Source organism: Balaenoptera physalus (genome assembly GCF_965194825.1).
Source record: "Balaenoptera physalus genome assembly, chromosome: 2".
NCBI classification, from domain to species: domain Eukaryota; kingdom Metazoa; phylum Chordata; class Mammalia; order Artiodactyla; family Balaenopteridae; genus Balaenoptera; species Balaenoptera physalus.
Window position 1 is genome coordinate 32409866 of NC_138883.1, and position 15967 is coordinate 32425832.

The 15967-nt window shown below is 39.3% G+C and overlaps 1 protein-coding gene across 3 annotated transcripts in view; it reads right to left on the reverse strand.

Moving 5' to 3' along the window:
• SMOC1 (SPARC related modular calcium binding 1) overlaps positions 1-15967 on the reverse strand; it is a 153684-nt gene that overhangs the window by 69891 nt on the left and 67826 nt on the right. The window lies entirely within an intron of this gene.

The window sequence follows — 15967 nt, forward strand, 5'->3', positions numbered from 1 at the left end:
AGGAAATCAAAAAATACCTAGAAACAAATAACAATGAAAACACGATGACCAAAAACCTATGGGATGCAAAACAAGCAGTTCTAAGAGGGAAGTTTATAGCATTACACTCCTACCTTAAGAAACAAGAAACATTTCAAATAAACAATCTAACCTTACACCTAAAGCAATTAGAGAAAGAAGAGCAAAGAAACCCCAAAGTTAGCAGAAGGAAAGAAATCATAACGATCAGATCAGAAATAAATGAAAAAGAAGGGAAGGAAACGATAGCAAAGATCAATAAAACTAAAAGCTGGTTCTTTGAGAAGATACACAAAATTCATAAACCATAAGCCAGACTCATCAAGAAAAAAAGGGAGAAAACTCAAATTAATAGAATTAGAAATGAAAAAGGAGAAGTAACAACTGACACTGCAGAAATACAAAGGATCATGAGAGATTACGACAAGCAACTGTATGCCAATAAAATGGACAACGTGGAAGAAATGGACAAATTCTTAGAAATGCACACCCTTCCAAGACTGAACCAGGAAGAAATAGAAAATATGAACAGATCAATCACAAGCACTGAAACTGAAACTGTGATTAAAAATCCTCCAACAAACAAAAGCCCGGGACCAGGTGGCTTCACAAGCGAATTCTATCAAACATTTAGAGAAGAGCTAATACCAACCCTTCTCAAACTCTTCCAAAATATAGCAGAGGGAGGAACACTCCCCAACTCATTCTACGAGGCCACCATCACCCTGATACCAAAACCAGACAAAGTGTCACAAAGAAAGAAAACTACAGGCCAATATCACTGATGAACACAGATGCAAAAATCCTCAACAAAATACTAGCAAACAGAATCCAACAGCACATTAAAGGATCATACACTGTGATCAAGTGGGGTTTATCCCAGGAATGCAGGGATTCTTCAGTATATGCAAATCAGTCAATGTGATATACCATATTAACAAACTAAAGGATAAAAACCATATGATCATCTCAATAGATGCAGAGAAAGCTTTCAACAAAATTCAACATCCATTTATGATAAAAACCTTCCAGAAAGTAGGCATAGAGGGAACTTACCTCAACATAATGAAGGCCATATCAGCCAACATCGTACTCAATGATGAAAAATTGAAACCATTTCACTAAGATCAGGAACAAGACAAGGTTGCCCACTCTCACTACTATTATTCAACATAGTTTTGGAAGTTTTAGCCACAGCAATCAGAGAAGAAAAAGAAATAAAAGGAATACAAATCGGAAAAGAAAAAGTAAAGCTCTCACTGTTTGCAGATGACATGATACTATACATAGAAAATCCTAAAGATGTTACCAGAAAACTACTAGAGCTAATCAATGAATTTGGTAAAGTAGCAGGATACAAAATTAATGCACAGAAATCTCTTGCATTCCTATACACTAATGATGAAAAATCTGAAAGTGAAGTTAAGAAAGCACTCCCATTTACCACTGCAACAAAAAGAATAAAATACCTAGGAATAAACCTACCTAAGGAGACAAAAGACCTGTATGCAGAAAATTATAAGACACTGATGAAAGAAATTAAAGATGATACAAATAGATGGAGAGATATACCATGTTCTTGGATTGGAAGAATCAACATTGTGAAAATGACTCTACTACCCAAAGCAATCTACAGATTCAATGCAATCCCTATCAAACTACCAATGGCATTTTTCACAGAACTAGAACAAAAAAATTCACAATTTGTACGGAAACACAAAAGACCCCGAATAGCTAAAGCAATCTTGTGAAAGAAAAACGGAGCTGGAGGTATCATGCTCCCTGACTTCAGATTATACTACAAAGCTACAGTAATCAAGACAGTTTGGTACTGGCACAAAAACAGAAACATAGATCAATGGAAGAGGATAGAAAGCCCAGATATAAACCCAGGCACATATGGTCACCTTATCTTTGAAAAAGGAGGCAAGAATATACAGTGGAGAAAAGACAGCCTCTTCAATAAGTGGTGCTGGGAAAACTGGACAGCTACATGTAAAAGAATGAAATTAGAACACTCCCTAAAACCATACACAAAAATAAACTCAAAATGGATGAAAGACCTAAATGTAAGGCCAGACACTATAAAACTCTTAGAGGAAAACATAGGCAGAACACTCTATGACATAAATCACAGCAAGATCCTTTTTGACCCACCTCCTAGAGAAATGGAAATAAAAACAAAAATAAACAAATGGGACCTAATGAAACTTAAAAGCTTTTGCACAGCAAAGGAAACCATAAACAAGACGAAAAGACAACCCTCAGAATGGGAGAAAATATGTGCAAATGAAGCAACGGACAAAGGATTAATCTCCAAAATTTACAAGCAGCTCATGCAGCTCAATATCAAAAGAACAAACAACCCAATCCAAAAATGGGCAGAAGACCTAAATAGACATTTCTCCAAAGAAGATATACAGATTGCCAACAAACACATGAAAGAATGCTCAACATCATTAATCATTAGAGAAATGCAAACAAACCTACAATGAGATATCATCTCACACCAGTCAGAATGGCCATCATCAAAAAATCTACAAATAATAAATGCTAGAGAGGGTATGGAGAAAAGGGAACCCTCTTGCACTGTTGGTGGCAATGTAAATTGATACAGCCACTATGGAGAACAGTATGGAGCTTCCTTAAAAAACTAAAAATAGAACTACCATACGACCCAGCAATCCCACTACTGGGCATACACCCTGAGAAAACCATAATTCAAAAAGAGTCATGTACCACAATGTTCACTGCAGCTCTATTTACAATAGCCAGGACATGGAAGCAACCTAAGTGTCCTTCGACAGATGAATGGATAAAGAACATGTGGCACATATATACAATGGAATATTCCCAGTCATAAAAAGAAACAAAATAGACTTATTTGTAGTGAGGTGGAAGGATCTAGAGTCTGTCATACAGAGTGAAGTAAGTCAGAAAGAGAAAAACAAGTACTGTATGCTAACACATATGTATGGAATCTCAAAAAAAAAAATGGTCATGAAGAACCTAGGGGCAAGACGGGAATAAAGATGCAGACCTACTAGAGAATGGACTTGAGGACACGGGGAATGGGAAGGGTAAGCTGGGACAAAGTCAGAGAGTGGCATGGACATATATACACTACCAAATATAAAATAGATAGCTAGTTGGAAGCAACCGCATAGCACAGGGAGATCAGCTCGGTGCTTTGTGACCAGCTAGAGGTGTGGGATATGTAGGGTTGGAGGGAGGGAGATGCAAGAGGGAAGAGATATGGGGATATATGTATATGTATAAATGATTCAATTTGTTATAAAGCAGAAACTAACACACCATTGTAAAGCAATTATACTCCAATAAAGATGTTAAAAAAAAAAAAAGAAAATGGTAATGGGAACATACATATCGATAACTACCTTAAATGTAAATGGATTAAATGTTCCAGCCAAAAGACATAGACTGGCTGAAGGGATACAAAAACAAGACCCATATATATGCTGTCTACAAGAGACCCACTTCAGACCTTGGGCCACATACAGACTGAAAGTGAGGGGATGGAAAAAGATATTCCATGCAAATGGAAATCATAATAATGCTGGAGTAGCAATTCTCATATCAGACAAAATAGACTTTAAAACAAACACTATTACAAGAGACAGAGAAGGACACTACATAATGATCAAGGGATCAATCCAAGAAGAAGATATAACAATTGTAAATATTTATGCCCCCAACATAGGGGCACTGCAATACATAAGGCAAATGCTAACAGCCATAAAAGGGGAAATCAACAGTAATACAATCATAGTAGGGAACTTTAACACCCCACTTTCACCAATGGACAGATCATCCAAAATGAAAATAAATAAGGAAATACAAGCTTTAGATGATACATTGAACAAGATGGACTTAACTGATATTTATAGGACATTCCATCCAAAAACAACAGAATACACTTTCTTCTCAAGTGCTCATGGAACATTCTTCAGGATATATCATATCCTGGGTCACAAATCAAGCCTTGGTAAAGAAAATTGAAATCGTATCAAGTATCTTTTCCGACTATAACGCTATGAGACTAGATATCAATTACAGGAATAAAACTGTAAAAAATACAAACACGTGGAGGCTAAACAATACACTACTAAATAACCAAGAGATCACTGAAGAAATCAAAGAGGAAATCAAAAAATACCTAGAAACAAATGACAATGAAAACACGATGACCGAAAACCTATGGGATGCAACACAAGCAGTTCTAAGAGGGAAGTTTATAGAAATACAATCCTTCCTTAAGAAACAAGAAACATCTCAAATAAACAACCTAACATTACACCTAAATCAATTAGAGAAAGAAGAACAAAAAAACCCCAAAATTAGCAGAAGGAAAGAAATCATAACGATCATATCAGAAATAAATGGAAAAGAAATGCAGGAAATGATAGCAAAGATCAATAAAACTAAAAGTTGGTTCTTTGAGAAGACAAACAAAATTGATAGACCATTAGCCAGACTCATCAAGAAAAAAACAGAGAAGACTCAGATCAACAGAATTAGAAATGAAAAAGGAGAAGTAACAACTGACACTGCAGAAATACAAAGGATCATGAGAGATTACTACAAGCAACTATATGCCAATAAAATGGACAACCTGGAGGAGATGGACAAATTCTTAAAAAAGCACAACCTTCTGAGACTGAACCAGGAAGAAATAGAAAATATAAACAGACCAACCACAAGCACTGAAATTGAAACTATGATTTAAAATCTCTAAACGAACAAAAGCCCAGGACCAGATGGCTTCACAAGCGAATTCTATGAAACATTTAGAGAAGAGCTAACACCTATCCTTCTCAAACTCTTCCAAAATATAGCAGAGGGGGGAACACTCCAAAATTCATTCTATGAGGCCACCATCACCCTGATACCAAAACCAGACAAAGATGTCAGGAAAAAAGAAAACTACAGGCCATTATCACTGATGAACATCAATGCAAATATCCTCAGGAAAATACTAGCAAACAGAATCCAACAGCACATTAAAAGGATCATACACCATGATCAAGTGGGGTTTATCCCAGGATTGCAGGGATTCTTCAATATATGCAAATCAATCAGTGTGATATACCATATTAACAAATTGAAGGATAAAAACCATATGATCATCTCAATAGATGCAGAAAAAGTTTTCAACAAAATTCGACATCCATTTATGATAAAAATCCTCCAGAAAGTGGGCATAGAGGGAACTTACCTCAACATAATGAAGGCCATATATGACAAACCCATAGCCAACATCATTCTCAATGGTGAAAAACTGAAACCATTTCCACTAAGATCAGGAACAGGACAAGGTTGCCCACTCTCACCACTATTATTCAACATAGTTTTGGAAGTTTTAGCCACAGCAATTACAGATGAAAAAGAAATAAAATGAATCCAAATCAGAAGAAGAGGTAAACTGTCACTGTTTGCAGATAACATGATACTATACATAGAGAATCCTAAAGATGTTACCAGAAAACTACTAGAGCTAATCAATGAATTTGGTAAAGTAGCAGGATACAAAATTAATGCACAGAAATCTCTTGCATTCCTATACACTAATGATGAAAAATCTGAAAGTGAAATTAAGGAAACACTCCCATTTACCACTGCAACAAAAAGAATAAAATACCTAGGGATAAACCTACCTAAGGAGACAAAAGACCTGTATGCACAAAACTATAAGACACTGATGAAAGAAATTAAAGATGATACAAACAGATGGAGTGGTATACCATGTTCTTGGATTGGAAGAATCAACATTGTGAAAATGACTATACTACCCAAAGCAATCTACAGATTCAATTCAATCCGTATCAAACTACCACTGGCATTTTTCACAGAACTAGAACAAAGAATTTCACAGTTTGTATGGAAACACAAAATACCCCAAATAGCCAAAGCAATCTTGAGAAAGAAAAACAGAGCTGGAGGAATCATGCTCCCTGACTTTGGACTATACTACAAAGCTACAGTAATCAAGACAGTATGGTACTGGCACAAAAACAGAAATATATATCAATGGAACAGGATAGAAAGCCCAGAGATAAACCCATGCACATATGGTCACCTTATCTCTGATAAAGGAGGCAAGAATATACAGTGGAGAAAAGACAGCCTCTTCAATAAGTGGTGCTGGGAAAACTGGACAGCTACATGTAAAAGAATGAAATTAGAACTCCCCAGCACCATACACAAAAATAAACTCAAAATGGATGAAAGACCTAAGTGTAAGGCCAGACACTATAAAACTCTTAGAGGAAAACATAGGCAGAACACTCTATGACATAAATCACAGCAAGATCCTTTTTGACCCACCTCCTAGAGAAATGGAAATAAAAACAAAAATAAACAAATGGGACCTAATGAAACTTAAAAGCTTTTGCACAGCAAAGGAAACCATAAACAAGACAAAAAGACAACCCTCAGAATGGGAGAAAATATGTGCAAATGAAGCAACTGACAAAGGATTAATCTCCAAAATATACAAGCAGCTCATGCAACTCAATATTAGAAAAACAAACAACCCAATCCAAAAATGGGCAGAAGTCCTAAATAGACATTTCTCCAAAGAAGATATACAGTTTGCCAACAAACACATGAAAGGATGCTCAACATCACTAACCATTAGAGAAATGCAAATCAAAACTACAATGAGGTATCACCTCACACCAGTCAGGATGGCCAGCATCAAAAAACCTACAAACAGTAAATGCTGGAGAGGGTGTGGAGAAAAGGGATCCCTCTTGCACTGTTGGTGGCAATGTAAATTGATACAGCCACTATGGAGAACAGTATGGAGGTTCCTTAAAAAAACTAAAAATAGAACTACCATGCGACCCAGCAATCCCACTACTGGGCATATACCCTGGGAAAACTGTAATTCAGAAAGAGACATGTACCACAATGTTCACTGCAGCTCTATTTACAATAGCCAGGACATGGAATCAACCAAAATGTACATCAACAGATGAATGGATAAAGAAGATGTGGCACATATATACAATGGAATATTACCCAGCCATAAAAAGAAATGAAATTGAGTTATTTGTGGTGAGGTGGATGGACCTAGAGACTGTCATACCGAGTGAAGTAATTCAGAAAGAGAAAAACAAATACCGTATGCTAACACATATATATGGAATCTAAAAAAAAAAAAAAAAAAAAGGTTGTGACGAACCTAGGGGCAGGACAGGAATAAAGACGCAGACGTAGAGAATGGACATGAGGACACGGGGAGGGGGAAGGGTAAGCTGGGACGAAGTGAGAGAGTGGCATGGACATATATACACTACCAAATGTAAAATAGATAGCTAGTGGGAAGCAGCCGCATAGCACAGGGAGATCAGCTCGGTGCTTTGTGACCACCTAGAGGGGTGGGATAGGGCGAGTGGGAGGGAGACGCAAGAGGGAGAAGATATGGGGATATATGTATATGTATAGCTGATTCACTTCGTTATACAGTAGAAACTAAGACACCATTGTAAAGCAATTATACTCCAATAAAGATGTTTAAAAAAATATATCCAATTAAAAAGTCCCTCTTGTGTAGGAGCTTTGTTCACATCAGAACTGTGACAATCTGGCCAGTGGCGGGACAAAAGTGGCCTGCAGGAGTGGGGGGCTTTTTCTTGTTTCCCATATCTGACTTCACTTTTAGTTAAAATTTTCTGCCTTCATACATCCCTTCCGTGTTCGTTTTACTTTTCCCTACTTTGACAGGGGAAAAAAAATTCTGATCCTGTTAATTTTTGAGAAGAGTTTAGTTGACTGACCAGCAGGGTCACCTCCTAGCATGTCATATGCATCCATAGCGGAGTGGCAATAGCCCTGAATGTGTGTGTATTAATGGCTCTGCCTGGAAGGTTCCCGAATAAGTGTTTGCTGTGGGCCTACTATGTGCCTAACCACCGGATTGAACATTAGTCGCATAAACTCTAAAAAGTGTGGAGGTTACTCCCAGAGGTCATCAGTTTAACCCCCTTGCCCCACAGCAGCCCTGCTGGATGCCCATTCAGTCCTGCCTGCCCTCTTCCTGGGATGGAAAGTTAAGTCCTCTTTGAGTAAAATAGTCCATCTATGGTTTCCTCCTCTTGAAGAAAGTTCTTCTGTAGTTTGAGTCAGAATCTGAGTCATTAAATATTTTACTCAGTGATCCTGGGTTGGCTCTGTGGGACTGTTCAAGAAAAAGCTATTGTCATCCACAGAAAAAGTTTGAAACAACTCTCATGCATCCCTGTGGTCATCTCTTTCCCATTGTCCCTTTGGTTCTTCTTATCTTGAAAGCAACCTCTGGCTCCTTTGAATATTCCTCATGTGACATAATTTCCTAACCTTCTCACCTTAGTTATCCCCTGGATATGCTCCAGTTTGGCAACATCATTATAAAAGTTGGCAATCTCCTTTATGGCAATCTCCTTCAAGAGGCAGTATAGAGTAGTCGTTAGGACCAAGAACCCTGGTGCCAGGCTGCTTGGGTTTGAAATCCTGACTCTGCCACTTGCAAGCTGCATGGCCCCGGGCAAGCTACTCAGCTTGTCTGTGGCTCAGATTCCTTATCTATAAAATAAGAATATAATAGTGTCTACTCATAGGTCACTATGAGTGAGTAGTGAGGATTGAATAAGTTAATGTGTGTCAGCCACTTATAAAACACCTTGGCACATAGTAAGTGCTATACAGGTGGTGTTGTTATTATCTGAAAAAGAAAAGAACAGCAGAGAGGGTGACTGAAACCTCCATCACTGAGTCTTCCCTTTTCCATAAGCAGCAGGAAGGCCAGAGAAGCAGGCCTCCATCCTTCCCTCCCTCCCTCCCAGGTACACCCCTCTGCAGAAGAGCAGCTGCAGATACCGCCCAGAGCTTGCTCCTTTCATTTCCACCATAGACTGTAGGGACAGACTCACCAGAGGCTATGCTGAGGTCAGATGCTTAGCTGGGAGCACCCAGACCCTGCAACTTGCTCCAAAGCAAATGATGCCAGCCAACCTGGGAAAGGATGCTCAGTGGCCATAGGCCATTGAAGAGGAGGATGGAGCAGTGGTTAGGGTAGGCAAGTCACCACAGAACACAATGGATACAGTGTTGGAGCTCCACCCACCCTCATCTTGCCCTCCTCTGCACCTGTGGGTGACCCAGGGGGTGCCAGTTCTCTCGCTGAAAAGATGACAGTGGTGGCTCTCACCATGTGTGAGAGATTAGGTGAGTCACTCACTACACATGTCCTTCCTGCACGTGGAGGCATCAGGCCCTGTCCCTGCCCTCATTTACAAAATTCAACATTTACTTTCATATGACCCCCAGTGGGTACAAGGATTTGTTCTTGGGTGATGAAAATATTCTGTCATTAGACAGTGGTGATGGTTACACAACTCTGTAAATACCCTAAAAACCACTGGATCATACATTTAAAGGGATACATTTTACGGCATGTGAATTCTATCTTACTAGAGTTGCTATTTTAAATAACAAAACCAGGTGGCCAGCCCACAGGCCACCGTTTGCCGACCTCTGGAAGAGCCCAACTAGCTCTCCCATTTTACGGTTGAGCAAAATGAGACCAAAGAGGAAGAAAACTAACATTTGCTGAACAGCAAGTATGTGCTGTGTTATGGGCATTTTCGTGTAAATTATCATACGCAACATCTGGTTGTTTGGAACAAAAGCAATTCAATGAAAAACACATGTAAAACAAGTAGTAAGATGCCCTGGGCACAGTAGATATTCAAATTGTCCTTTAACAGAAAAGGACAAAGAAAAGCAACAGCTGACCCAACAGTGGGTCTCTTGGCCATTATGCCATCTGTACGTAAAGGATGGACTTAAATATTTAACAGTGCGACTGGTTTTAAAAAAAGAAAAAAAAAAGTTGGCACAGTCCACTAAGAAATACAGAACTGGCTGTGTTTGGAGACATCCAAAGGAACTGGTTATGGCTGGAGAAGCTCAGAACATTCCAGCTACGGATGCAGCCAGGCTCTTAGTACTTTACCTAGAGAGCCCTCTGCACTGTCTGAAGAGACATCCACACTATTGCTCTAGGTAAGATAGTTTCACATGACAAAAAGATGTAGCCCTTGGACTCATCAAAGATGGGACAAATCCTTTCCCCTAAGACGATGCTCAGTGCTCCAGCCTACCAACGTTTCATCAGCTGAGGTCAACAAAGGTTCACTATTGACGCAAAACATCCCTACCTTCAGTACTTGCTGAGAACCTGGAAGAAGGAGACCCAGATGGTAAACCCAGGTGTTTCCAGGGCAAGCTAGTCACACAACTCAGCCCGCGGGGGTGATTTCAGGACATGCAATTCTGTACTATGGGGGTGGGGAGAGGAGGCGCTAAAAAGGAACCTCAAGACCTGCTTCACAGCTCAGGCACCAGCATTTAGGAAACAAGCTGCAGTTCCCCAGGTTTTAGAAAATGCAACAGTAAGAGCTATAGAAATGCTGACGAGGGGGACCCACTGTCTTTGCCAAAAAGCCACAGAACTTTCTCTTTGCACTTCCAACTTCTGAACAAAGCATCATCAAGAAGAAAATACAGCTCCCCAGATCCCTATGGCAAAAAAAAAAAAAAAGTGACCTCGGGAAATAAAAAAGCACATGTACGTGTGTGTTGGTGTGGGGAAGTGATTAGAATGAGGAAAAATGGGGAAAGCGTGGGTGCCAGACAGAGCTATATCAAGAAAGACTGTTCCTGGAACATAGGGCTCAAAGTGGGAAACATAATACATTTTTTCATGTAGCAGTAACATTATGAATGTTGTTTTATATTCTAAAGTATTATTAGAACTACAATCCATCTACACAAAAAAATTAGAATGGCTTGGGAATGTATTTGGTAACAACCGCTAATCGACCACATTATTGCTCAACACTAGAAGGCAGTTTGGGAGTATGTATCAAATGCCTTAAAAAGTGCATGTCCTTTTGACCCAATATTCAACTTCCAGAAATTTAATCCCCAAATTTCCAGAATTCATGGTACATACATACAATGGAATATAATGCAGCCATTTTAAAAAATGAGGTAGAGTTATGTGTAATTAACCTGGAAATAAGTCCACAATATAATTAGTATAAGAAAGCATTAGAAAACGATATATGACATTTTATCATTTTTGTCCTAAATAATGGTAAGTACACAAAGAAAAAAAAAAACTAGTGGGTCATAGACTTAATTGTTGCTACTTCAAAGAGATGAAATCAGTGACTTTACCTTTCTACCTATGTACTTCTGTATTGTCAGAATTTTTTTTTTTACAAAGTGTACATGGCTTTTCTATTTAGAAAAAAAATGAAAATATTTCTCTTTTGATTATTTGATTAAGTCTCTAGTATACATATATACACACACACTATGTAAAATGAGCATCTACAACACATCATTCTACTAGCTGCAAAGTATGGCTATGCCATAATTTGTTTAAGCACTTCTCTATTGTGGATATTTAGATCGTTTCCAAATTTTTGCAAATATAAGCAGAACTTAGATGGAAATCCTTGTGGCTAAATATTTGCACGTATCTTTAATTATTTCTTTAGAATATATTCCTAGAAGTGAAATTTCAGGCTCAAGATGTGGGCACAATTAAGGACTTTTGACCCATATTGCAAAATTATCTCATAAAATGTCAGTGCCAATTTACCTTTTCAAGTACAGTGTGGAGGTAGCCTTTTCCCTTCACCCAGGCCTGAATATTACTATCTCTTTTCCAAGTTTGAACAATTTGGTAAGCAAAATGACACATCGTCATTTTTATTTGTATTTCTTTAATTACTAAGGAAAATATCATTCATAGTCACTTATTGGCTATTTGTTATTATTGTGTGACCTGCTTATTGATATCTCTTGCCCACTTTTCTACTAAGATCTTTTTCTTCCTGGATTGTAAGAGTTTTTTGTCTAATATTAGCCTTTTGTCATTAAGGCTAATATACATCATTTGCCTTTTTGCTTTGTTTAAGGCATTTTTTATGTTCAGAAATTTTTAATTTATATATATTTTCTCAACAATAAAATCACTCAGAATTCCAAATTACTGACCTGTAAGTGGGCATTTGAAATATACCCCGTTGTACATATAGGGTCTTGTATACTAACTAGCTACTTCATCATATGTTCTCATAACTTTTCTGCATGTAAGCTCTTGAAGGCACAGACCGTGACATTTCTTGACTCCACCATAGCCAACCAGCTCACAACCCAGAACATAGCAGAGCTCCAAAATGTCTGAGATGAAAAAATATTGTGTCTGGGACCTGCTTTGAAGCAATCCAGTTTGGGGTGGGAGATGAAAATAGGGTAAAGATGAAACAGAATCAGCCACATGTTAATCATTGTTGAATCTGGGTGACAGGTACATGGAGTTCATTATACTATTATTTCTACTTTTTTGTATGTTTGAAAATTTCCATAAGCAAAAGGATTTTTCTTTTTTATGTTTGCTTGATTGATTGGTCAACAGCATCAGAGAGGGGACTTCTGGAATAACAATGGTTATGAAAATGAATTACATATGCATCAAGGACACTTCTGTAGCATAAAAAAGTCAAGAGCACAGGCCTTGAAATTAGGCAGTCCTGGGTACAAATCCTTAGTGACCTTGAACATGTTATTCAATCCCTCTGAAACTCAGTTTTCCAGTATAAATAAGGGTATTAATAACTACCTCAAAAGGTCCTAGTAAAGATTAATGGGTGTAAAACTCAGTGCCTGGTACCAAATAGCACTCAATAAAGAGTTGCCATCATTATTATTCAGTGCTGCATAAGCTTGACAAGCTCTAGCCAACATCCTGGTGGTGGTGATCCCATACCCTTCACTGCTGAAATCACTACTACGGCTCTGACTTCAGTTCATCATATTGGGCAGCAGAAAACAGCTTGGCAGAGGACTCGGTAGACCAGATGTCAGGAGTTACATTCCTGATACCCAGAAGAGAAAACAGATAGGACTACACCAAAGAACAAAACCAGTAGCTCCCAACCTTACTCAACAGGTCAGCAAAAAGCCTTAACTCCACATTCCAGTGACACAACCAAGAACAGGAGTGATGAAGCCCTCACAACAGCAGGTCATTCACAACTTGGACTGAACCCTGGCATCACCTGGGAGCTTGAAATAATAACGATGTCTGGGTGCCTCTCCCAGAATTTGATTTAATGGTCTGAGATGTGGACTAGATATCAAGGTTTTTAAAAACCTAATGTTGTAACGTTTATCACTCTGCTGTGTGAGTTGGGTTGGGGGGTATCGAGGGAAGCGGTCAAAGGAAAACAAATTAGAGAACAGAGACCATTGCATCCCACATGAACCCCATTAAAGCCAACCCAGTCATGTGGTCCCAAGCCGTGTCCCATGCCAGACAAACCCAGTCCCATTAGGGTCCCCTCACTCCCTCCATAAACTTCAAGAGGATGTTACTGAGTAATAATTCACAGGACTAAAATATGTTATTAACACCAGGATGCACGCATGTCAATATTCTCTCCGTTTTAAACAGCATTTAAATATTCCTCCGTTTTAAACAATATTAAAACAATGTATCTGCTCTCTGGGTTTTGGTCTTGAAAAAGAAACAAAAACAAAGAAGTCCACCTAAGAGACAGTGGAGGTTGGAGGAGGGAGAAAAGCATTTTTTTCTCCTAGCCTTTTGGCAGCCTGTCAGTACAATTGAAGCACACTCAAAGAGGCAGCCTCATTATGTGAAGTTATTGCAGTGCCTTTGATCAAGGGAAAAGGCACATCCATTTCAATCCCTGTAACGGGGACTGACCAGCTGTCTGGCTGCCTAGCTGCCCACCGGGGTGAGCCAGCCTCGAGCCTGCAGACACATGGCAGTGCTTAGTGTGTCAAACACCTGAGGGGGCTCTTCACTGCCTATCCACCCTTTGCTGCACTTTAGGGGCCCCCTCACTTAGCAATTCTGCCTGGACTAATCTGGAAGTTCCCCTCCCCGGCAAACACCACCTGGTCCAGCCTGGCCTCCGCGAAACAAAAGCTGGCCAGCGGCTGTCTGTCACAAGGCAGCAAACGCTTCAGAACCAGGAGGGCAGGGGTCAACCGTTCTCGTAAGTAACACACTCAGAATTACAGAGGTCTAGAGAAAGGGGAAAAAGGATTCCACCTCCTCCTTATTACCCCCGTCTCAGCCCCAAACTCAGCTGTGAGGGGTTTGATTTTCTCCCGCACACATGAATTCTCAGCACAAAGATCACCTGCACTCTTTTCACTAGAAAAAGTGATAAAGAATTGATGGGGGGGAAGGTTCAACAAAAGATTTTCTTTTCCTTAGGCGACATCATCTGTAACATCTTGGGAAGATTTGAGCAGTAGAGCCAGAGTAGAAATGGGGATAATGATGATGGTAATGACAGATATCCATATAGTATTTATGTGTTCCAAAGATTTTACATGTGTTAACTCATTTAATCCTCATCACAACCCCATGAGGTAAGCTACAGTAATACTCAATAATAGTAATAATAATAGTAACATGTAACACGTATTATATAATAATAATTATTACCACATAGAACGATAATGGAGATCACAGTCTCCATTTTTCACATAAGGATACCGCGACCCGGGGAAGTTCAGCGACGCGCCTGAGGTGGTGGGTGGATTCATGCCTAGTCTACCGCACTAGACTGCCTTCCTCTAGTCTCCACCTCAGAGCCTCCTTTATTATTTTTTTCAATAGGCATTTTTATTTCTATAGAAAAGAAACAAAACAGTATAATATTCAAGTGAAAGGAGAGAACTTGATTAAACCTCTCAGAATGGAATTTTTAGTACATATTTGTTTCGTATATAGATATGAATTTTAATATTTTTATAAATTTCATCTAAAATTTTGCACCATACGTTTATTTTATGTATTATGATAGCTACACATTAAAGAGTCACATTTCTGGGAGAATTTTGAGATGGGGTGAAGTCACGATAAAATATGGGACGCTTCACGAATTTGCATGTCACGCCTGGCCATGCTCATCTTCTCTGTATCGTTCCAATTTTAGCACACGTGCTGCCGAAGCGAGCACTCAGAGCCTCCTTTAAAGCTGCCCGTTGACAGGACAGCAAGAGTATTGAGGGCTTTGGAGCTGGAGCGATCTGAGCTGGACTCCCAGCTCCCGGGCCACTCTGCGTCCCGCTGTGGTCGCATCTTCTGTAAATGAGGACACTAACACCTACCTGGCAGGCCTGTGGTGAGACTTAAGTGAGAAAATGAATAAAAGCACCTCCCACAGGGTGGGCAGCCAAGGTCAGCTTAACCCGGTGGTTCTCGATCCTGGCTGAACACTTTTTTTTTTTAAACTCTACTTTATTGGTTGTCTTTTAATTTTATTTATGGATTATTATTATTTTTTAACATCTTTATTGGAGCATAATGGCTTTACAATGGTGTGTTAGTTTCTGCTTTATAACAAAGTGAACCAGCTATATGTATACATATATCCCCATATCTCCTCCCTCTCGCGTCTCCCTCCCACCCTCCCTATCCCACCCCTCTAGGTGGCCACAAAGCACCGAGCTGATCTCCCTGTGCTATGTGGCTGCTTCCCACTAGCTATCTATTTTACGTTTGGTAGTGTATATATGTCCATGCCACTCTCTCACTTCGTCCCAGCTTACCCTTCCCCCTCCCCGTGTCCTCAAGTCCATTCTCTACGTCTGCGTCTTTATTCCCATCCTGCCCCTAGGTTCTCCATGACCTTTTTTTTTTTAGATTCCATATATATGTGTTAGCATACAGTATTTGTTTTTCTCTTTCTGACTTACTTCACTCTGTATGACAGACTCTAGGTCCATCCACCTCACTACAAATAACTCAATTTCGTTTCTTTTTATGGCTAACTGGCTGAACACTTGAATCAGTGGGGAAACTTTAAAAAATACGGAGTCCCATTCCCGA